Source organism: Bos indicus, chromosome 1 (assembly GCF_029378745.1).
Source record: "Bos indicus isolate NIAB-ARS_2022 breed Sahiwal x Tharparkar chromosome 1, NIAB-ARS_B.indTharparkar_mat_pri_1.0, whole genome shotgun sequence".
NCBI classification, from domain to species: domain Eukaryota; kingdom Metazoa; phylum Chordata; class Mammalia; order Artiodactyla; family Bovidae; genus Bos; species Bos indicus.
The window spans coordinates 47,190,513-47,215,459 of NC_091760.1; the positions used below are offsets into that span (position 1 = coordinate 47,190,513).

The 24,947-nt window shown below is 37.1% G+C and overlaps 1 long non-coding RNA gene across 1 annotated transcript in view; it reads left to right on the plus strand.

The window, feature by feature from the left end:
* The first annotated feature begins 5,868 nt into the window (after positions 1–5,868).
* LOC139182597 (uncharacterized) overlaps positions 5,869–24,947 on the plus strand; it is a 35,724-nt gene continuing 16,645 nt past the window's right edge. Inside the window, exons 1-2 of the long non-coding RNA XR_011566099.1 lie at positions 5,869–5,926; positions 8,820–9,361. This is a non-coding gene — a long non-coding RNA (uncharacterized lncRNA). The remainder of the gene's footprint in view (positions 5,927–8,819; positions 9,362–24,947) is intronic.

The following is a 24,947-nucleotide window of genomic DNA, read 5'->3' on the forward strand; positions in this document are numbered from 1 at the left end:
ACACAGTGATTTAATATTTTTATAGGTTATACACCATTTAAAGTTATCACAAAACAATGGCCATATTTCCCTGTGTTGTATAATGTATCCTTGTTGCTTACTTATTTTACACATAGTAGCTTGTATCTCTTAATCCGCTACCCCTGTCTTGTCCCTTCCTCTTCCCTCTCCCCATTCATAGCTACTAGTTTGTACTCTATATCTGTGAGTCTGCTTCTGTTTTTTTATATACATTTGTTTGTTTTATTTATTAGACTCCACATATGAATGATAACATAGAGTATTTGTCTTTGATGACTTATTTTACTAAGCATAATACTCTCTAGGTTCATCCGCATTGTTGTAAATGACAGAATTTCATTCTTTTTTTATGGTTAGTATTCCATTATATATATATCTATCTCTATCTGTATCTATCTATCTATCTATATATGTATACACACACACAGAGAGAATATCTTCTTTATCCATTCATCTATTGATGGACCCTTGGGTTGCTTCCATATCTTGGTTATTGTAAGGAATGATGCTATGAACATTGGGATAAATATATCTTTTCAAAGTGGTGTTTCCACTTTTTTCCAGTTATATTCCCAAGAGTGGAACTGCTAGGCCATATAGTAGTTCTATTTTTAGTTTTTGAGCACCTCCATACTGTTTTCCCGGAGAAGGCAATGGCAAGCCACTCCAGAACTCTTGCCTGGAGAATCCCATGGATGGAGGAGCCTGGTAGGCTGCAGCCCATGGGCTTGCTACGAGTCGGACGTGACTGAGCAACTTCACTTTTACTTTTCACTTTCACACAACGGAGAAGGAAATGGCAACCCACTCCAGTGTTCTTGCCTGGAGAACTGCAGGGACGGCAGAGCCTGGTGGGCTGCCGTCTATTGGGTCGCACAGAGTCAGACACGACTGAAGCGACTTAGCAGCAGCAGCAGCATACTGTTTTCCACAGTGGCTGCACCCATTTACATTTCCATCAACAAGGTACTAGGTTCCCTTTTCTTCATTTCCTTGCCAACATTTGTTATTTTTAGACTTTTGGACACTAGCCATTCTGACAGGTGTGGGGTGATACCTCATTGTAGTTTTGACTTCTATTTTCTGATGATTAGTTATGTTGAGCATCTTTTCATGTGCTTGTTGACCATCTGTATGTCTTCTTTGGAAAAATATCTATTCATGTCTTCTGCCCATTTTTAACTGGGTTATTTTTTGATATTGAGTTGTATGAAATGTTTATAGCTTTTGGATGTTAACCCTTTATCAGTCATTTCATTTTCAATTATTTCCTCCCATTCAGTAGGTTGTCTTTTCACTTTGTTGATGATTTCCTTTGCTGTGCAAACCCTTTTAAGTTTAATTAGGTCTCATTCAATTATTTTTGCTTTTGTTTCTTTTGCCTCAGGAGACAGATCCAAAAAGATATTGCTATAATTTATGTCAAAGAGTGTTCTGTCCAAGTTTTTCTATAGGAATTTTATGGTTTCAGGACCTTAAGTCATTTTGAGCTTATTTTTATATATGGTATGTGTGAGTTTTATGCTGCCTTGAAGCTTCTCATCTCTTTGGACCATGTGAAAAGCAGTCCCACGCCTTTGTTGTTGTTTACATTCATTGAATTTATTGAGACCTGTGGGATCCCATCATACAGAGGACTCTCTCAAACAAACCTATCATGATCTCACCCTTGTATTCCATGGTCACAGCTCACTGCTTATCACTCTTTTCCTTAAAATTCTCTCCTTCTCTTTGACCCAACAAAATAAACTGACTTACAGCCTAATCATCCTATAGTGAGGCCCACTGTTGAGTCTTTCCTATTTTCACAGTTTCTAATCAGCTTTTCAGTCTCTTAAATAGGTCCCTCTTAAATGTGAATGAACTTTCAAAGATCCCTAGAGACTTGAGGAAAAACTCCATGAAATGAACTCAGAGGAAGGAAAGACAGTGTAGGAAATAAAGAAAAAAGACCAGATTATCAGATAAGAAAAAAATAAATCCATTAACAAAGATAGGAGTCAATAAAAATGAATATTAAGAGAATAAAATAGAGTTCTAGAAAAAATTGACACTAGAAATTAAACATTAAACTAAAGGCTTGATAGAAAAGTTGAATAAATGTCGAAGACTGAATTGTCTCCCCCACCAAATCCATATGTTAAAAGCTAACCCCCCAGTACTTCAGAAGGTGACAATATTTGGAGATAGGGATTTAAAGAAGTGATTAAGTTACATGAGATTCTTAGAGTGTGCTCTAATCCAATGTGACTGATGTTCCTATAAGAAGAAATTAAAACACAGAGAGAGGCAGCAGGTGTGTGTGTGTGCAGAGGGACAACTTGTGAAGAGCAGGAAGAGGGCTGATGTGTGTAGGTTGAGGAGATAGACCTCAGAAGAAACCACTTCTATTGGCAACTTGACCTTGGACTTCCAGCCTCCAGAATTGTGAGAAAATAAATTTCTATCCTTTAAACCACCCATTCTGTGGCTCTTTGCTATGACAGCCCTAGCAAACTAATATAGTAAATTTCCCAGAAAATAGAATAACAGAAACCACAAAACCAAAATGAACAACTCAAAACAAGAAGACGGAAAATGTAGAACAAAAAGAAATTAGACAAAGAATCCAAGTGGGCCAAGATCTCATAAGAGAAAACAGACAGATGTGAGAGAGAAAAGTATAGAATAGATAATATAAGAAAATAAGATTAAAAAGCTTTGCCAAGTGCCTAGCATAACAGTGAAAACAAACCACACACCAAGTCACATTACTGTGAAACTTCAGAACAATGGGAATAAAGCACAGAACTTAAAATCCCCCTGAAAGTATAAGAAAGAAAAAGAAAGGTCAAAAGTTGACCAAATACAATTAAACAGAAACCAGAATGATATTGGATTTCTTAACAAGAGAAAGTGAAAATTGCAGGTGAGTAACTGTAGACTTATTTTATTAATCAAATTTGTCTCTATGACTGTAACTTAAGAAACCTCAAGGAACTTTTTGATTAATATGTAAGAATGATTTGTTTTGTGTCTAACTCAAATTATTAAACACTATTACTCTTAGTAAGTTGTAGTGTATTCTACATCAGTGTTCAATAAAAGTTAAAGGAAAATAAGAGAATGAACTGTGATTTGTGTCAGTGGGTTTTGCTGTCACCAAAGAATTATACCATTGTGTTGATCAGATGACATTTGGATAATATGATTCTGTTCTAAACCACAGAACTAAAGGGGACTTTTTCAAAAGACAGAGAATAGGAAAGCAAATTAAACTAGAGAGAAGTCATGTGAGAAAAGGGTGAAGGAGTTTAGGATTTAAAAACTGAAAGAGGAATGCCTTAATGATGCCAAAAAAAAAAAAAAAAAGGTTAAACCTATTTAACGTGGACCAGAGACCAGTGAGTCTTCTGGGAGATCCATTTTGCTTCAGCAGAAAGATATACTAGTTTTCTTTTGTTGTTGTAACATATCACCATAAACTTAGGGGCTGTGAACACTGCAAATTTGTTATTTTTAGTTCTAGAGGTCAGAAGTCTGAAATGGATCTTAATGTGACTTAAGTCAAGGCTTCAACAAGGCTACACTGGAGAATCTGTTTCCTTGCCTTTTCCAGTTTCTCAAGGCCACCTTCATTCCTCGGTTCCTGTCTCCTTTCTCTATCTTCAGATCTTCCAGTCTCCCTGACTCTGACCCTCTCATCTCCCCATTTATACGGACCCTTATTGGTTCTACCTGGATAATCCAGGATAATCTCCTACTTCAAGATCCTTAACTTAATTGATCTATACATTCTGCTTTACCATAGGAGGTTATATATTCAGAGGTTTGGGGGATTGGGATATAAAATCTTTGGGAGCTATTATTCTGCTCACCACAGTTGGTAAGAACTTTCTAATTGCCACTGTATTTTAGAGATGGTATGGGTTGTCTTGGGAACCAGTGAGTTTTACCTATTGCCATTGCTGGGAATGTCCAATCAGTAGAAATGCTGAGGGGGAATTTTGTGGGCAGTGGTAAGTGACTCAAAGTCCCATAATCTTGGAAAAAAAAAAAAAACAACAACTACTCTCTTATTATGATATAGAACAATCTGAGAGTGCACGACACTAAGGCAGCTAGATGAAAAGAAAAATCAATTAATCTTATATTTTATGATACTTGCACAGAATTTGAACTTTTCACGCATGCATGCATGATCTAAAAGATAAATAAAAATAGTTTTATGTTCTATCATATAGAATCAATGAGTAGGCTGGAATAATAGAGTATAAACAGTATTGCTTATTGGTTATCTATAATCATCATAAAGCCTTTAAAAAATATGTTGCCTTACATTTTCTACTCTGCTTTGGTTCCATGCTGCTTTATGAAACTACATAGATTAAGTTCAGCCCCTTTTACAAAAGACAGCCCTTCTGATATATAAGCGTTCCCTTGTGGCTCAGTTGGTAAAGAATCTGCCTGCAATGCAAGAGACCTGGGTTTGATCCCTGGGTTGGGAAGATCCCCTGGAGAAGGGAAAGGCTACCCACTCCAGTATTCTGGCCTGGAGAATTCCATGGACTATACTAGTCCATGGGATCACAAAGATTCGGACATGACTGAGCAACTTTCACTTTCACTTCACTGATATATAAAGATGTCTGCCATATCTTCCCGGAGAAGGCAATGGCAACCCACTCCAGGACTCTTGCCTGGAAAATCCCATGGACAGAGGAGTCAGGTAGGCTGCAGTCCATGGGGTCGCTAGGAGTTGGGCACAACTGAGCGACTTCACTTTCACGCGTTGGAGAAGGAAATGGTAACCCACTCGAGTATTCTTGCCTAGAGAATCCCAGGGACAGAGGAGCCTAGTGGGCTGCCGTCTCTGGGGTCGCACAGAGTGGGACACGACTGAAGTGACTTAGCAGCAGCAGCAGCAGCAGCAGCCATATCTTCCCAGTCTAATCATCCACTTCTTTGGTTAGGCTATAGTGCCTTTATTTTATATTAAATTCTGGACTTTAAATTAATTGGTTAAGTAGATTGGTTAAGTTGGTCAAATTTAATCTCTCTCATCCATTGTTCTGGCCAAGGCCAACAATATATGTATATATTTAATATATATTTAATTATTTATTAAATTATATATTTTATATATTTAATATCTATTTAAGTTTATTTTATTCTAGTATAGTTGCTTTATAATGTTAATTTCTACTGTAGAAAAGTGAATCAGTTATTCATATATATGCATTTTTTCATATTCTTTTCTATTATGGTTTATCACAAGATATTGAATATATTTCACTGTGCTATACAACTAGGACCTGGTTGTTTATTCATTCTATATATAATAGTTTGCATCTGCTAGTCAATCAAACCCCTAGTCCTCTCCTTCTCTACCAACCACAAGTCTGTTGGCAACCACAAGTCTGTTCTGTATGTCTGTGAGTCTCTTTTGTAGATAGGTTCATTTGTGTTGTATTTTAGATTCCACATGTAAGTGATATCAGATGGTGCTTGTTTTTGTCTTTCTGACTTACTTCATTAGTATGATCATCTCTAGGTCCATCCGTGTTGCTGCAAATGGCAGTATTTCATTCTTTTTATGGCTGAGGAATATTCCATTGAGTATATATATATATATAGACAGAAAGAGTATATATATATAGAAAGAGAAAGAGTATATATATATAGCGAGAGTAGTATATATATATATAGTATATATATATATAGAGAGAAAGTATATATATATATATATAGGGAGAGAGAAAGAGTATATATATATAGAGAGAGAGAGAAAGAGTATATATATATATAGTGAGAGTGTGTATATATATATATATATATAAACATTTAGGTTGTTTCCTTGTCTTGGCAGGATTTCCGAGGTGGTGCTAGTGATAAAGAACCTGGCTGTCAAGGAGACCTAAGAGATGTGAGTTTGATCCCATGTTGGGAAGATTCCCTGGACGAGAGCATGGCAACCCACTCCAGTATTTCTGCCTGGAAAATCCCATGGACAGAGGAGCCTGGCTGGCTACAGTCCACAGGGTTGCAAAGAGCTGGACAAGACTGAAGTGACTTAGCACGCATACATGCATGTCTTGTCTATTGTGCATACTGCTGCTGTGAACATAAAAGTATAAGTATGCCTTTGAATTAGAGTTTTTTCAAATATACACCCAGGAGTGGGATTGCTGGATCATGTGATAACTCTGTTTTTCGTTTTTGAGGAAACTCCATACTGTTCTGCATAGTGGCTGTATCAACTTACATTTCCACTAACAGTGTAAGAAGGTTCCCTTTGCTTCACACCCTCTCTAGCATTTGTTATTTGTAGACTTCCTAATGATGGCCATTCTGACCTATGTGAAGTGGTACCTCATTGTAGTTTTAATTTGCATTTCTCTAATAATTAACTATATTGAGCATCTTTTTATGTGCCTCTTGAAGGCCAGCAACATATATTTTTTTAAATTATTTCTTCATAAGGTGTTTTTTTTTTTTTTTTTTTCTGGTGGGGGAGTGCTGTGAAAAAAACATTATTTTCATGACACTTGTAATTGAGTGAGGATCTTTATTTGTTGGTGTTAATTCCTGCCTTGGGTGGACGGTTTTCTAAATGATGTTTGAGATAAATTGTTCAGCAAACTTCACTGAACATTACTAGGGTAAAGTCTTTGCTGCTGCTAAGTCGCTTCAGTCGTGTCCGACTCTGTGCAACCCCATAGATGGAAGCCCACCAGGCTCCCCCGTCCCTGGGATTCTCCAGGCAAGAATACTGGAGTGGGTTGCCATTTCCTTCTCCAATGCATGACAGTGAAAAATGAAAGGGAAGTTGCTCAGTCATGTCCGACTCTTAGAGACCCCATGGACTGCAGCCTATCAGGCTCCACCGTCCATGGGATTTTCCAGGCAAGAGTACCCAAAGCACTTTGGGGACATATAAATAAGTGGTCTTTGCTTTCAAGGAGCTGATCTGCTATTCTGTGACACTATGCTTTGCCTATTTGTCAGGTTAATCATGGAACCAATACAATTTGATATAAATAATGTACACAGGAGTCTTCTCTCCACTAAAGAAACTTAAGAGAGCTGAACTTTCTTGGTTATTATTCCTATATTACTCAAAAGAGAGGGGAATTAGAAAACATTTTATTTTAGAAAATTGTGACCCTTCAAAATCAAATATTTCCTCCCTTATCCCTGAGACACAAAAAATGCCTAGAGGATCAAGATTAGACTAAGGCATAAGTAGATGGTCAGTCAATGGTGTGGTACCTACTCAAATATATTTATCACACTGGCCTGCTCCTGGCACTGGAAATTTTATTATTTGTGATTCATTCCTTTATGTACAGCATTGCCCACTCCCAGTAATCTCCTTTAGAATTGTTTGTCTTTCCACAGCAAATCTCTTGTTGTGACAGTTTAATAAGGCAAATTTACTCTTTAAGTTTTAGAATTAAGCTGCATCAGATTGAGAAAGGTCTTGAATAGAAAATCTAAAAAAGAAAGTTGAAGGAGCTGAAAGTTGCTAGCATCAACATATTTTACAGATTTGCTCTGGCTAGGATTGTTTCCACTGTGAACTCCCTACTCCAAGAGGCATTTGAGCTTGTAACTAGAAATAATTGCTAAGTGAAGTTTGACGGTCCAGGAATTGGAAATGAATTTGGCATTTTGAACACAAATGACCTTTTAACACGTTGTTGTTCAGTCACCAAGTCATGTCTGACTCTTCATGACCCTATGGACTGCAAACATGAAAAGGTCTGAACAATAGCACTTAGGTCAATTTTAGAACATAAATGCACCTATAACCCTGAAGAAATAAACAGTGTACTACAGTTGGGTTAACAGAAAAATTAGATAATTTAGACTCCAAACATTTATGTTTCTTCAGTTTTAATGCTTAGCTTAGGTAAAATAAAAGCATATCATCCATATTACTGAGATGATCCTTTCCCGTTTATTTGGTATTTTTTTTCAGTAGGTAGAAATGACACATTTGGTTTATTTTAGAAGTGATAATTTTGTAAAGATAGCTTGTTTTTAAATGCAGCCTATTCAGACTCCAGATTATTTTTGTAGACTTTTTCTTTAGAAGGGTCCCTTCACACATAGCAAGCCATCATTTTGTTTGCCTTCTTTCTCCTTCTCACTTTACTTTCCACCCCAACTTCCCAAGTTTTCTCTGAAGTTTCCAATTCTTTTTTTCAATTATACAGAGTGATTTCTATCTTTCTACAAAGTTTTATCACCATCCAATGCCAAGGCCCATCAATTTTAGCATTATGTTCTATGCTGGCTTCTCAGAACATAAACAACTTTATCCGTAAGAGGAATTCTTATACTAGGTGCTATGAAAACTAAGGCTTCCCTGGTGGCTCAGACAGTAAAGTGTCTGTCTGCAATGCAGGAGACCTGGGTTTGATCCCTGGGTTGGGAAGATTCCCTAGAGAAGGAAATGGCAGCCCACTCCACTATTCTTGCCTGGAAAATCCCATGGATGGTAGAGCCTGGTAGGCTACTGTCCGTGGGGTCGCAAAGAGTCGGACATGACTGAGTGAAGGGAAGATCAAAGAGAAAAGATGAAAACTAAAACAAACAAACAAAAAACTCCCAAACCAAATTCTTTTATTGTTGATATGACCAAACTTTGGCATCCATAGGAAATAGTGGATAATTTTACACTTAATTAATGATTATCTTCATCCACTAAAGGCAATCATTACACATTTTTTTAGCTTTAAGTTAGTGAATATATTATGTATATTTCATAGTTGACCTTTGAACATTTTTTATTTTATTTTTGGCTTTTTCAGGTCTTAGCTGCGGCACATGGAATATTTGTAGCAACATGCGGGATCTTTTGTTGTGGCACATGGGCTTCTCTCTAGTTGTAGCACGCTGGCTTAGCTGCCCTGCAGCATGTGGGATTTTAGTTCCCCAATCAGAGATCGAACTCATGTCCCCTGCTTTGGACCACCAGGGAAGTCCCTATAGTTGATCTTTTAATCCAAGTTTTCATTCAATTCCATTACTAGGGTTTGAGCAATGTGGTCCATTTGAATATTTATAAGCCAGTGGAACTGAACAATGAGTTTCATGAGGAAAAGAGTCACAGATTAAACAATGAAAAAGTCAATATATTCTTTTATAAAAATTGTGGTAAAATATCTATAACATGAGACCTACCCTCTTAACAAATTTCTAAGTGTACAGTACAGTATTTTTAACTATAAGCACAATGTTGTACCGCAGATCTCAAGAGCTCTTCACCTTACATAATTGAAGCCTGTACTCATTGAACAGCCCCATTGAACAGCTCTACCCTCGTCACCTGGTAATCATCATTCTACTTCCTGTGAGTTTAGCTACTTTAGCTACATCATAGAAGTGAAACCATGCAGTATTTGTCCTTCTGTGGCTGGTGTATTTCACTTAGCATAAGGTGAAACCTCAAGGTGTAACCTTGTTGTGTTGTATGATGGGATTTAATTAGAAGTAAAATAATTTTTTACTAGCAATTAAGAATTATGACTGTCTAGGAATGCATTGGATTTTCTTCCAGAGGAAGTTCTCAAGTAGGAATAAAGCTCAAACCAGGAATATATTTGCTGTTATTTTTGTTGTTCAGTCACTTAGTCACATCCTACTTTTTGCTACACCACAGACTGTAGCACACCAGGCTCTTCTGTCCTTCACTATCTCCTAAAGTTGGCTCAAATTCAAGTCCATTGAGTCAGTGATGCTAACCATCTCATTCTCTGCTAGCTTTTTTTAATGTCTCTCAATTAATTATTTAAAAAAAACCCAAAGTAATGAATTTGGGGGTGGCAATTTAGACAAGGTAGAGCTGCATAAAGAATGTTTAGTAATTTCCTCTCTTCCACTCCTATTCTCTGAGTTAACAAATATTAGCATTTTGGTGTGTCTCTTCTAGACTTTCTTCTATATTTACATAAAGATGTACAATAAAATTGCATACACATACAGGGTTTTTAATTTCAAAAATGAGATCATGAAAATATAAGTCTCTCCAGACTTCACTTACTAATATATTATTGACATCTTTCTAGGTCAATATAGGTATGTGTCAGTCACTTTGTAAATAGTTGCGTCATCTTCCATATAACTGATATACCATAATTTACGGAAGCACTCACCTACTTATTGATATTGTATCAGGGGTCTCCTGACACGTGCCTTTGGACTACTGATTCCAGTCACAATTGAAGCAAATATAGAATCACTTAAACTGACAGTTTATTGCTTCAAGCATGTGCCTTGAGTCTTTCTGTCCCGCTCTGCCTCCCACCTCTAGGACTTCTCTAACGGTTGTGCTCTCACCTCCGACCTCCAGTGGATGAGCCTGTAAGTTATTCAGGTGGCAGAATCAAGGCCTTATGACCCTCAGGGGCAACCACATTCCACTCTGATTTTGGTATTTCCACCTTCTCTGTCTCACTATCCCTGGCCCCCTATTCCTGTCCCTGAATCACTTTCCAAATAAACTGTGGCTGCACAAGTTTCATAAGGCAGGCAAACAGGTGATTTTTACTGTTAAGAAATGTTTTTAAAAAATAAAAAAAAAAAACCGCTTTTCCAAATTTCTGTTAGATTTTTAAACTAAGTATGTCATCACATTACATTTCCACAAGACTGTTGCAAATTGCAGGCCTCTCAGCAGTGTGCACTGATGCCCATTGATATGCATGCTAACCAGCAGGGGTGTCATTACTCTGTGGTTTTCTCCACTCTGGTTTGAACAAAATGTTGTGTCACTTGGCTGTAATTTCCTTTTCAGTGACTTTAGGGAGGTGAGCATTTTTCCATGTTCTTAGAGATTTTTTTTAACTTCAATCCATGCAGTGAAAATAAATCCCCAATAGATTAAACATAAATGAAGAAACATAGCAAAAATATTCAAAAATAATTCAAGAGAAAGCTTGTTTAACTATGTATGAGAGAAGACATCAAGCATGAAGGAAAGACATTCTTAGCCATAAATAAAGGTGGACAGATTTGACTACATTAAAATTGAAATTTAAAAATTTTAAGTTTTAAAAATTAAGTTTTACAAAGTTTTAAAAATTGAAGTGTTAAAATTTTTTAGTTGAGCAAATAAGACTGAGAAAATTTTAATAAAAAATCCAATTGTGAAAAGTTAAATGATGGATTGGCAAAAATATCCACAAAATATTTAACAGACACTATGAACTGATAAGGTCAAACTACCCTATAGAAAGACAGTCAATGAATAAAAAGAAAAGCGAAGAGGTATGGTGTCTTCCTTGCTTTTGCCAGTGTAATTTATGTTATTTTTGAGTACACACACACACACACACACACAGAGGCTCATGAACCCAGAATGAATTTTTTCAAGAGAATTTGCCCAGACAGAGCTTACTTGACAGGGGAAATAAATCAACTGCTCTGGAATTTTAGGGCCATATCTGTATAATACAATAGGAGTTAGAGGAGATCTAATGTGTTTTGCTTGGCCTTCCCTGGTAACTCAGATGGTAAAGACTCTGCCTGCAATGCCGGAGACACAGGTTTGATACCTAAGTCAGGAAGATCCCCTAGAGAAGGGAATAGCAACCTACTCCATATTCTTGCCTGGAGAATTCCATGAACAGAGTAGCCTGGTTATAGTCCATGGGATTGCAAAGAGTTGGACACGACTGAGTGACTCACACTTTAATATATTTTGCTCACCTTGACATGAGAAAAACTTCCTTGTATTATCTAGACTGCTACTTATGCACCTAAATTCACTCAGCCAGCATCATTCAGTGGATCACTACCAATATATTGGATAAGGTGATTTCTAGACCTTAAAAATTCACTTCTTTGTGTGCATAGTTCTCCCAATATCAGCCACTAGGTAGAATCCCTAAGGCACCATGGTCTGCACCATTTATTTTGATATCTTAAAAACATTAAAAATATCATTTTACATACAGCATAAACTAGATAGACTGCAATACAGCAATGTCAGTTTCTTGACGTTTCTATTTCTTCTCTACTTGATGCTGCATGGTGAAATAATAGTATTTCTTAATCTTTATTTGTATTGACTGAAATACCATGAATTATGACTCTCCTCCACAGCTGATGAATTATAAAGTCATAATTCTGTTCATACACAAATAAAATGCTTACCTATATTTGGCCTTTGGACATGACTTCCATTGGGGAAGATCTCATGAGATATCAGATCCATGGGCTGTATCAGGTGTGCCAGATATACCTGATGACATGGTATTTCTAGATAGATTTCAAATTTACGATTTCAATAGACCTGTGAACTACAAAAGTTGGGGGCCATGTTTCCTTCTCCATTAAATTAATCACCATTTGCACCCTACTGGTAAAGAATCTGCCTGCCAATGCAGGAGATGTAAGAGATGTGGATTTGATCCCTGGGTTGGGAAGATTCCCTGGAGAAGGAAATGGCAACCCACTCCAGTATCTTGCCTGAGAAATCTCTTGGACAGAGAAGCCTGGCAGGCTACAGTCCATGGGATTGAAAAGAGTCGGACACGACCAAAGTGACTTAGCATGCTACTTATTTTAAGTGTAACTAGAGAGAGGAATGGAGAAGGTGATGGCACCCCACTCCAGTACTCTTGCCTGGAAAATCCCATGGACGGAGGAGACTGGTGGGCTGCAGTCCATGGGGTTACTGAGGGTCAGACACGACTGAGCGACTTCACTTTCACTTTTCAGTTTCATGCATTGAAGAAGGAAATGGCAACCCACTCCAGTGATTTTGCCTAGAGAATCCCAGGGACTGCGGAGCCTGGTGGGCTGCCGTCTATGGGGTCGCACACAGTTGGACACGACTGAAGCGACTTAGCAGCAGCAGCAGCAGCAGAGAGAGGAAAAAGTCTCCAAATGCAAGTGCTCACTGGGAGAGGAGAGAAGAACTTAATTCTTCCTTCTGTGGTTGCTATTGTTAAATTCCAGATGAAAATGGTTAGTGACATTAGACTGTGAAAAGTGACTTTGGATGATGTATTTAGAACCTGAGATAAACAGAAATGTGATACAGTTAATTGTATATTCAAACAATTGAATTTACTTTATTGGATTTTCCCAAAATTGCATAAACCCTTAACTTGGAAGATACTTGTCAGTAAGGTTAGGTTCAAACTTATATTTCTTAAAATCAACCAATGCATATGTAAAAACAGTAAAGAAACTTCTCTCTAGTTCTGTCTACATAATTTATGTTTGGAGCATGAGGTTACATATGTATTATTTGTAGCTGGTTGTATGACTCATAATTTACAAGGATTTAAGGTATTGTGTAGTTAATAGTTAACTGCCTGTGAAGTAGAGAAGGCTATTTTTATGGTCCTGACGTGAAAGACCCCAGTACTGGTTTATCTGTGAGGCAGTTGTGGGAAAGTTATAAAGTAATCACAATTGACTTCTATTTCATCCTTTGACGTCAAGACCATTTTATAGTTTGGTGTTGGTGTATTTTTAGATTTTAAAGGCATGGCTGGTGTATTTAGTAGCATTAATCTCTGACTCAAAGATTTATTGTTAACCTTTATCATTTGTTTTTAGTAGAGAAGCAGCTATGGGATGGCAAAAGGCTTCCACTCCTCCAATCTTTTTACCTGGAACGAGAGGTCATTAAGTATTTTACTCGCATGCTATGGAGTAAGAGGACTTCTCTGATACCTCAGTTGGTAAAGAATCCACCTGCAATGCAGAAGAGCCCGGTTTGATTCCTGGGTCAGGAAGATCCCTTGGAGAAGGGAAAGGCTACCCACTCCTGTATTCTGGCCTGGAGAATTCCATGGACAGTCCATGGGGTCACAACCAAAGAGTTGGACACGACTGAATGACTTTCACTCACTCACTCACGGAGTACGAGGTCTTTAGTAATTAATTTAGAAAGAAAATGTGACTGGGGACAAGAGCAGGAGATGTGGAGTCCTGTACAGCAAGTGCAGTTTACTATATTTACGTATATTCTTTAATTCTCTGTGTGTGGATCTATAGATATTTCATTCAAGGGCTATCTTTCAAAGTTATCAGCTTAGAAAGTTTTATACTTACTCCAGTGATGGAATCTTTGTTTATTAAATATTTATAATAGATAAGAATCTTAAAATATCAGTGTTTCTAATAATATTTGGCTTTAATTATATAAGACAGTTTCTCACTTTATGCATCCGTATGTATCCAGCAGGGATTTGAAAAGACTGAAGACTGTTCTGTGATAACTCTGCATGCCCCCACATTTTCATCCCATTTAATTTCATTCAACCCGTTAAGATACTTGATGGAAAGATTCATGAAGTGGGAATTCAAAGACACTCCTGTTTCTGACTCTACAATTTGATTTATATGACCTTGGGTAAATCATCTAGCTCCTGATCCAGATGTAAAGAAAGAAATACTTAACGTTTGCCCCTGGGAAATGCTATGAATTTTTTTAATAGTCACACAGAAAAAGTTTTCATGTGAAACTAGGTTACAGTATTTGTTTTCTCAAGAATTCGATATGGTTAGTCTCTTGTGAAACAGGTGGGAGGATAGTAATCAGCCGAAAATGATCTCCCTGAAATAGTATTTTCACTTTGTTCATTTTGAAGTTTCACAGCCATTTCTAAAACGCAAGATAATAAAGATTTAACACTGTTACCGCTGAGAGAAGCTTTAGGCTTGGAGGTAGAAGGAAGCCATGTATTGGGCTAGGCACCTTATTTTATAGTTTTAGGGACAAGTAAAGGTACTTCATTATAAGCTTTTTTCTATTTCCTTTAGAACAGTCTAAAGTTTGCCATACAAATTACTAGCACATACAGGTTAATCCCTGATTAACTCTGCAATGACTTCTGATAAAAAATAATGCTGACCATACAACACAGACTGTTATTAATGGACAGACTTATATAATAACTTTCTTATAGAGTCCAGAAAATTGTATATTACTCAAAACTGACTGGTTTTATTTTAGTAAAAGGATATTCCAATATTATATACCTTCATTTGATTATTTAATTTCTCTCAACTTTAGTCTTCTTATCAGAGAAATAGTTTATACAATATTTCTCATAACACACACATCCAATAACTTTTAAAGAAATAAATAATAAAAATGAGAAAGAAACATTATATATGATAAAAGTATTAAAACTATTATTTACTGTGCTTATTTTGCAATAGTTTCTGTTCACCATTTTACCTGTATTATTTCACTTAAGCTGCTCAATAAGTATATAGGTATCCAGTATTGTTATCACCCCAAATTTGTAGATGAAGAGATAGGTTCGGAGAGATTAAGTAATTTACATAAGGTCACATAGTTGGTAAGTGGCAGAACAAGGTCAAAACCTAGACAGTATGATAGATAACCAACAAGCACCTACTATATAGCACAGGCAAATATACTCAGTAATCTATAGGATAAAGAAATCCAAAAAAATAGATATGCATGTATGTATAACTTAATCACTTTGTGGTACACCTGAAACTAACAAAACATTGTGGCTCAACCATACTTCAATTTTAAAAAAAAGAAAAACATGTTGTTTTCAAAAACAAAGATCCTATGGCTCCTGAGTATCCCTTTAAGAAGTGAGTACATACTAAGAACTATATACAAAGTCATAGCTTATAATAATGATTAAAGGACAAAGTCAATCATTTCATTCACACTGAGCCAGATTTCCTCAGGGCTTTGATTCCTAGTGGTCAGAAAGCCCATTCTACCAATGCCCTGGCCCACGGTGGACTAACATTAGGGAGCCATCAGACCATAGCTGCCCCTTCTCACCTATTGGCCTGAGGAGTGCAAAGGTGATTGGGCCAGACCAGCTCCAACTGGAGCCCTCATGACATACGTGACCAGCACGACTGGAGAACCGTCGTCTGCTCAATTGATGGGCAGTTCTCCCATGGAGCCCAGGCTTCCTTTTGCTTCTGAAATGACTTTCTGGCAAGGTCTTCTGCCATCAATATTAGCAATGAAGGCTGAAAATAGCTTAAAGGCCTAATAATCCATTTGTAATCCTAAACCTGGATGTTGAAGAGGATAGATAATTTTGTCTGCTGTGTGGTAGAAAGGATTCTAAATTATGCTCCCCAGCATCCCTGTGAGCGGCAGGCCCTGAGTCTTTCATTTCTGCCTCAACCCCTGCCAACAACTCTTCCTTCTACTTAGTATCCACCTTGGGATTCTGTGTAAGATTTTGTATCATAAAGTATTTTCTGGAAAAATACATTTATAATTACTAATGTGATATGAAGGTCGTTTCATTTTTTCATTAGAAAGAAGATGCACATTCAGACCCAGGGGATACATTAATTATTGCATTCTTTCAAGGGTCCTTAAAAGGATGCAATTAATAAGACATTAAGATATGACACTTTTGTAGCTGACCGATCTTTATTCCTTTTTTTTTTTTTTAAGGATATTATGCCTTTTGTTTTATGCCTTTTTTTTTTTTTTTCTTGCAAGGATATTAAGTCTAAGAAAGATTAGAAGACAAGGTATTTAGAATGTCTTTAAAAAAAATTCCTTTAGAGGAAAGGAAATCCTTTCATAAGATTGTATAAATAGAAAAACTCTGGCTCTTATTTCGGAAAAAGAATCATGCATGGAAAATCCCCATTTTAAAGGTCACTTTTAACTGAAACTGAAAGAAACAAATTCAGAGCATAAAACCAGAGAAAGAGACACAAAGTAATATTTTTTTAAGTTGTAAAAATGTGATAGCTTTCCAAAGTGTTATCTCTGGGAAAGTTGTGAAGTCATTTCCCAATTTTCTTGAATTATTTGATCATCTATCCAGAAAACAAAATTAAGTATTTATTAAGAATTTTGAGGAAAATTCCTAGCCTTACACAGAAGGGACCCCTTTTTTTTTTTTTTTTAATTGGAGTTCCTTTAAGGGGATTTTTTTTTTTTTTTTTTTTTTACTGTTGAAGGAAATGTTTCATTAACATTTTACATAAAGTTTCCTTAAGAGTAGGTCACAGGGGTGGGGGTTGGGGAGTGTCAATAACATTGTGTTAATTTTGGCTTTGAGTGTTTTCTCTGTAATTTGTCAGTAAACGATACTTTGTCTTCTGCGATCACAGAATGTCTGAAGAGATGATTTGTATGTTGTTGAAAGGTGGTTGTGGTCTTAGAGTTGTCTCAGTGACAAAAGAGGTGTATTCCTGAGTTCTTTTCTGGGGAGGATGGAGTTTGGAGGTTTGTTTTCCTGCGGAGTAACTCTGATATCAGAATCATCTGCTGGCACTTGTACTTTTATATCCCTTATAATGCTTCAGGAGAAAACTTGAGAACCATGTTTCTTGGGCCATTTTGCTTGTCGGGTTCCAAATTGTCAGGACTCTGCCAATGAGGTATTTTCATATGGGATCTCAAATGAGGAAGACGGAAGCGGGCAGACACTTTTTTTTGTCTGTTCCTTGGCCTTGGTGGGCTACTTAGCTGCCCAGAGCTGAGTGGTGGCCATTCTACCCATTTTGGAGCTGTGAGAAGCTGCGAAGTTGGCAGCAGCTACTTGCATGGTTCCAATTTTCGGTGGCAGCAGCTTCCTTTTTTCTTTGTGGTCACAAACTTGACACTTACCACTTTTGTTGATTATTGATTATTTCCTTTGCTGTGCAGAAGCTTTTTAGTTCAATACAATCCCACGTGTCTACTTTTAGATTTTGTTGCCTGTACTTTTGGCATCATATCCAAAACACCATCGCCTGACCAGTGTCCAGAAGCTTTCCCCGTATGTTTTGTTCTAGTAGTTTTAGAGTTTCAGGTCTCATGTTTAAGTTCTTAATCCATTTTGAGTTGATTATGGTATGTCTTGTGTGGTGAAAGTCCAATATCATGCTTATTCATGTGGCTATTTAGTTTTCCCAACCCGATTTATTGAAGAGTCTATTCTTTCTCCATTGTGGGTTCTTGAGGCCCTTAGTAAAGGACACTAAAAGAAAAAAAAGTTAGCTACATGTCAAAGTCCCTAAATAACACAGATGCAAAAATCCTCAACAAAATATTAGCTAACTAAATTCAACAGCCACATTAAATGATCTTACACCATGATCAGATGAGATTTATCCCTGAGATTCAAGTATGGTTCAACCTACACAAATCAATAAATATGATACACCACATTCACAGAATAAAAATCATATGATTATCTCAATAGATACATTTGAGCAAGTTCAACATCTTTTCATGAAAACAGCTCTCAGTAAATTATGTCTAGAAGGAACGTACCTCAATAAAATAAAGGTCATATGTGAAAAACCTACAGATTATATCATAGTCAATGGTGTAAAGCTGAAAGCTTTTGTCTGAGATCAGAAACAGGAAAATGATGCCCACTCTCACCACTTCTACTCAGTATAGAGCTATAAGTCCTAGCCAGAGCAGTTAAGCAAGAAAAAAATCCGAACTGGAGAGGAAGAAGTAAAATTGTCTTTGTTTGCCAATGACTATCTTATATATAGAAAACCATAAAGATGCTACCAAAAAAAAAAAAAAAAAAAACCAGTTAGAACTAATAATCTAATTTAATAAAATTAAAGGATACAAAATCAACATACAGTCAGTTGCATTTTTATAAACTACCAGCAAACTGTCTGAAAAAGAAATGGAGAAAACAATCCCATTTACAGTAGCATTTAAGCAATAAAATACTGAGGAATAAATTTGGCCAAAAAGGTGAAAATCTCTACACTGAAAATTATGAGACATTGGTGAAAGAGATATTGAAGAAGACACAAATAAATATAAGGTTATTCTGTGCTCATGAATTAAAAAAATGAGTACTGTTAAAATGTGCATGCTGTCCAAAGCAATCCACAGACTCAATGCAATCTCTATCAAAATTTCATTTCAACAGCCACATTAAATGATCATACACCATGATCAAATGAGATTAGATATTTTTCACAGGAAAAGAAAAAATAATCCTAAGGTTCATATGGAACCACAGAAGACACAAACCAGCCAAAGTAATCTTGAGAAAGAAGAACAAAGAAGGAGGCATTAAACTTTCTGATTTCAAAATATAAGCTGTATGGTATTGGCATAAAAATAAACACATAGATCAGCAGAACAGAATCGAGAGCCCAGAAATAAATTTATATATTTACAATCAACTCATCTTACACAAGTTCTATATTCTTTATAAATGTAGTTACTGAATACATTCGGACACCTTATTTTATTCACAGATTGAATAAATGAGTATCATGGCTTTTACAAGCTAAGTAAATTAAAAGTAGTCATTTGGAAGGGTGTTGCTGGAGGAAACTGAAAACAAAAAGTGCAAATGATCATATGCATGGAGAAGATACATTGATCAAAGTAAATTAAATGACTGAAAAAATATCAGCCTGGGGGCAATTAGTGTGGGGATTCACAATTTTCATTCATTAAGAGTCACAAAGAACATCACTATATCACAAAACACTACTGTATCCCACTGTTCACAGTGGGAATTCTAAATAATCAAAAAAAGTTAAAAATTTCTTCATGTTGTTCCATAGAAGCATTCAGGGAAGTATGTCATACAGTTTTAAAATTTTTCATTACAAAAAACTGCACAAATTGAGAAACGGATGCTTTATATGATATACTTTCAAGTTTATGAAATGGATGTACACATCAAACATTTCATTTTTAAAGGATGCCAACAGGCTAGCTATTGCTTGGTATCACATTCTCAGGATAAATATTAGGATTTTAGATTCTTGGAGTTAAAAGGCAACTTTCTGTTAAGCTTTCTCTAGCATTGAATAATTACACCAAACAGTTCACAATTTCAGCATCAAGTGATTTAAAGGTGAAACAGAGGACCTGTGGCTAGTTGTACAGACTTGAGGTCCTGGAACCAAATCTCAATTGGAAGCTCAGCTCCACCAGGTATTAAGCAAGAAATCTTGGGGACCTCCCTTAACTCCTCCAAGGCTCAGTTTCTTCTGTTGTAAGTTGGGGTAATAAAGCCTAAGAATTAGGTAGTTAATATGTATAAAATAGCATAGTGCTAGGCACTAACAAGTACCCATCTGTGATCACTTATTTATCTTATAGCTATGTAGCATCATTATTATATTACACCTACTTACAATTCTTAGTGTATTTTTCTGTGTTGAAAAACTCATTTTTGTTAAGGCAAGTAATATGATCATGCTAGAGATGAGTGAGAATTTTCTGTGTTTTGGTTGGTTTACCTCTGCCGTGGACTGAGCTTTCAAAACCAGGCATATTGGGCATATTAGGCTGGAAGTGATAAAGAAGAAATGTGGGGCAAATTAAAGGAATGTTGAGTTATAAACAGTTGGATATCAAGGAAAGGGAAACACAGAACTCTGGTATGGTCCTATGGGCACTTAAAAGTAAGTAGGTCCAGTCAAGTAGGCAGAGACATTAGCAGAAAAACAGGTGGCAGGTGAGTATTGAAGTCAGGTGAATATCACCACTGAGGTTCCAGAAAATATGGTTATTCCCCAGCAGCTGAGAGTGAAGGAATCAGCAAGAGCTGAATAAAGTATCAGGTCTCAGTAATCAGATAAGGCAAAGCTCTTGTCCTTTTAGCAGACTGCTGCTGCTGCTGCTAGGTCGCTTCAGTTGTGTCCGACTCTGTGCGACCCCATAGATGGCAGTCCACCAGGCTCCCCCGTCCCTGGGATTCTCCAGGCAAGAACACTGCAGTGGGTTGCCATTTCCTTCTCCAATACATGAAAATGAAAGCGAAAGTGAAGTCGCTCAGTCATGTCCAACTCCTAGCGACCCCATGGACTGTAGCCTACCAGGCTTCTCCGTCCATGGGATTTTCCAGGCAAGAGTACTGGAGTGGGGTGCCATTGCCTTCTCCGTTTAGCAGACTAATGAATTGGAATTTATAGAAGCAAAGGTAGAAACCCAAAAGATAGAATGGGCCAGCGCTGCCAGAAATGGTGCAGGATCAGTATCTATGTAAGTACTTGGGGTCTACTGCAAATTTATTGAGTGCCAGGTGTCTTCAGCTGCTCAGACTACTTTAACAAAATGCCATAGACTGGGTAACTTAAACCAGTAGACATTTCTCAAATTCTGGAGCTTGTGATGTCCAAGATCAGGTTGTTAGCGTGGTTAAATTCTTGTGAGGGCCTTTTTCTGTGGCTTGTAGAGGACTGCCTTCATTCTGTATCTTCACATGGAGGAGAAAGAGCTCTGGCGTCTCTTTCTCTTCTTCTAAGGATTTTGATCACATTGTGGATGGTATCCTCATGACTTCATCCAAACATACTTGTCTCTCAAAGGTGCCACCTTCTAATACTGTCACACTTAGAGTTTGGGCTTCACTATATGAATTTTAGAAGGACACAAATAGTCCATAACAGCAGTCTCAGGCAGTAACTTATAGGTCTTCTCTGTTGCAAGGTTAGGGCTCCTAAGTGACATGTTTTTCTTGAGTGTTAGGCAGTGTTAGTTACTTTTGCAAAATATGGTAAAGGCAGGTAGGAGCTTATATTCAATAGAACATCTTCAAATTTTTAATCATGTTGCAACTGAATACTCCAGAGTTCATGATAAGTTGAAGAGATGTTCTTTTTATTTCTTTTTTAATTACTGAAATTGTTATACTGTGATTCTTCATAATGGTTTTAGCTCAAAGGTATTTGAATGTAGTGGAAAGATTAACTGAATTTGAATTAAAAATATATTAATTATGACAGTATTGCATGGGAAAATTAGTTTAGTTGTGTTTAACTTTGTTGTGGGAAGGACATCCACTGGAACCTAAGATATATGTTTGATGTTTGTAATAATTATGAAGATATTTGTAATAATTATGAAGATATTAAGAAGAGGTGGCAAGAATACACAGAAGAATTGTACAAAAAAGATCTTCACCACCTAGATAATCATGATGGTGTGATTACTGACCTAGAGCCAGACATCCTGGAATGTGAAGTCAAGTGGGCCTTAGAAAGCATCACTACGAACAAAGCTTGTGGAGGTGATGGAATTCCAGTTGAGTTATTTCAAATCCTGAAAGATGATGCGGTGAAAGTGCTGCACTCAATATGTCAGCAAATTTGGACAATTCAGCAGTGGCCACAGGACTGGAATAGGTCAGTTTTCATTCCAATCCCAAAGAAAGGCAATGCCAAAGAATGCTCAAACTACCGCACAATCGCACTCATCTCACATGCTAGTAAAGTAATGCTCAAAATTCTCCAAGCCAGGCTTCAGCAATACGTGAACTGTGAACTTCCAGATGTTCAAGCTGGTTTTAGAAAAGGCAGAGGAACCAGAGATCAAATTGCCAACATCTGGTGGATCATGGAAAAAGCAAGAGAGTTCCAGAAAAACATCTATTTCTACTTTATTGACTATGCCAAAGCCTTTGACTGTGTGGATCACAATAAACTGTGGAAAATTCTGAAAGAGATGGAAATATCAGACCACCTGACCTGCCTCTTGAGAAATTTGTATGCAGGTCAGGAAGCAACAGTTAGAACTGGACATGGAACAACAGACTGGTTCCAAATAGGAAAAGGAGTACGCCAAGGCTGTATACTGTCATCCTGCTTATTTAACTTCTATGCAGGGTACATCATGAGAAACGCTGGACTGGAAGAAACACAAGCTGGAATCAAGATTTCCAGGAGAAATATCAAGAACCTCAGATATGCAGATCACACCACCCTTATGACAGAAAGTGAAGAGGAACTAAAAAGCCTCTTGATGAAAGTGAAAGTGGAGGGTAAAAAAGTTGGCTTAAAGCTCAACATTCAGAAAACGAAGATCATGGCATCTGGTCCCATCACTTCATGGGAAATAGATGGGGAAACAGTGGAAACAGTGTCAGACTTTATTTTTCTGGGCTCCAAAATCACTGCAGATGGTGACTGCAGCCATGAAATTAAAAGACGCTTACTCCTTGGAAGGAAAGTTATGACCAACCTAGATAGCATATTCAAAAGCAGAGATATTACTTTGCCAACAAATGTCCGTCTAGTCAAGGCTATGGTTTTTCCTGTGGTCATGTATGGATGTGAGAATTGGACTGTGAAGAAGGCTGAGTGCTGAAGAATTGATGCTTTTGAACTGTGGTGTTGGAGAAGACTCTTGAGAGTCCCTTGGACCGCAAGGAGATCCAACCAGTCCATTCCGAAGGAGATCAGCCCTGGGATTTCTTTGGAAGGAATGATGCTAAAGCTGAAACTCCAGTACTTTGGCCACCTCATATGAAGAGTTGACTCATTGGAAAAGACTCTGATGCTGGCAGGGATTGGGGGCAGGAGGAGAAGGGGACGAGAGCAGATGAGATGGCTGGATGGCATCACTGACTCAATGGACGTGAGTCTGAGTGAACTCCGGGAGTTTGTGATGGACAGGGAGGCCTGGCGTGCTGCTATTCATGGGGTCGCAAAGAGTCGGACACGACTGAGTGACTGAACTGAACTGAACTGATCTGAATAATTATGAGAAACTCAAGGGAAAGACAATGGGAGCACAGGATTTTACACAACTGATGTTAAAAGTTTTGTTTTTTAAAACACTTTTTTTTCTGGGGAGAATTTTAAGGAGTTTAATTTTGCATATTTTAGAGTTGGTAGGAGTCTAAAAAGTTACATTCTTAAGGATCTCAGTGAAATCACCACAAAGTTTCCAGATGGTACTTGTAAAAATCTTGTACTCTCACATTAAAGAAAGCTTTGCTGGAAGACCTCTTCTTAACCCTCTAATACCCTCTTCCTCTCTACTTAACACTTTATTTTAGAAACATTTACATTTGAGAAGGTAGAAAGAAAGTTTCTTAATACTGTGTAAAATTACTTTCAAGTTTTGGTGAAAAGCATGGTTTTCTTTTCAAAGAAGAGAATACTTCTTCCATGTAGCTTATTTCTGGGAAAAATTTTTGCCAAGATTTTTAAAGCCTTTACATGTCATTGCTTAATTTAACTAGAAAGTGAAGAAGATATTAATAAAAAAAATCTTTATTTCTAAGCTTGTTGGCCTATTCAGGCTCAGAATGTAGGGCTATCATAGTCCCATGAGCTTTCAGCTTCTTTTGTGAATTACTCAAATTTAATTACGATTAGAAGACAGTGTGTTTTGAGAAGAAATGGAATTTCATTTAAAAGAAAGATCATTAGGGTCTTAGAGATTATAGAGAATACCTATACAGTGTGATGATGTAGCTCTATAGTTGATGGTATTTGGGCTACAGTAAGACTTTTGAGAGATCTTTCATGCAAAATCAGTCAAAGGAGTCTCACAGAGAATCAAAATAGTCTTTGACCACACAATGAATCAAGTCAAATGATTAAATGTTTATTATTAGGCTATAGTCTTGGAAAACTGAGTTGGTGTGGTGAATTTTTCTCTGGGCAATATTTTTGTAAAGACAGCAGGAATGGATAAATACAAAAGAATGTTTTGTTGTCCAAGTATGGTAGTGAAAGAGAGGATTAGAAAAAGAAAAATGAAAGCAAGAGCAGTGGATTTCTAGATACAATTGGTAGAAGACACAACTTCTTTTGTGAAATCAGGAAAGGAGCTAAATATGGCAAGAAAAGCATCAGTGAGAATGCCTGTTGGATGGACTAGCCAGGGCAGTTAGGGCAGAGAGACAACAAACGTTTTTATGTTGCTCACTGCATGGCTTGTGAAGCTGGGTGGTATGGTATTACTGTCACTGTCACTGTCCCAACCAAGCGGTATAGAACTAGTGGAGAGAGGAGGGATATTTGTGGGGAGGGATTGGACAAGTAGTTCTCAGAATTGGCAGCATCTTGGAATCTTCACAGGCTGAGAAAGTGAGGTCCAGTCAGTTCAAACGCCACTCAGCCAAGAGATTTACCTCACTCTGATGTTATACCAGCTCTAAACAGAAACAGGAAAAAAAGTAATTAAATCATACCATTTCCCAGTACTACTTGGAATTTCCCCAGAATTTCCATTCTAA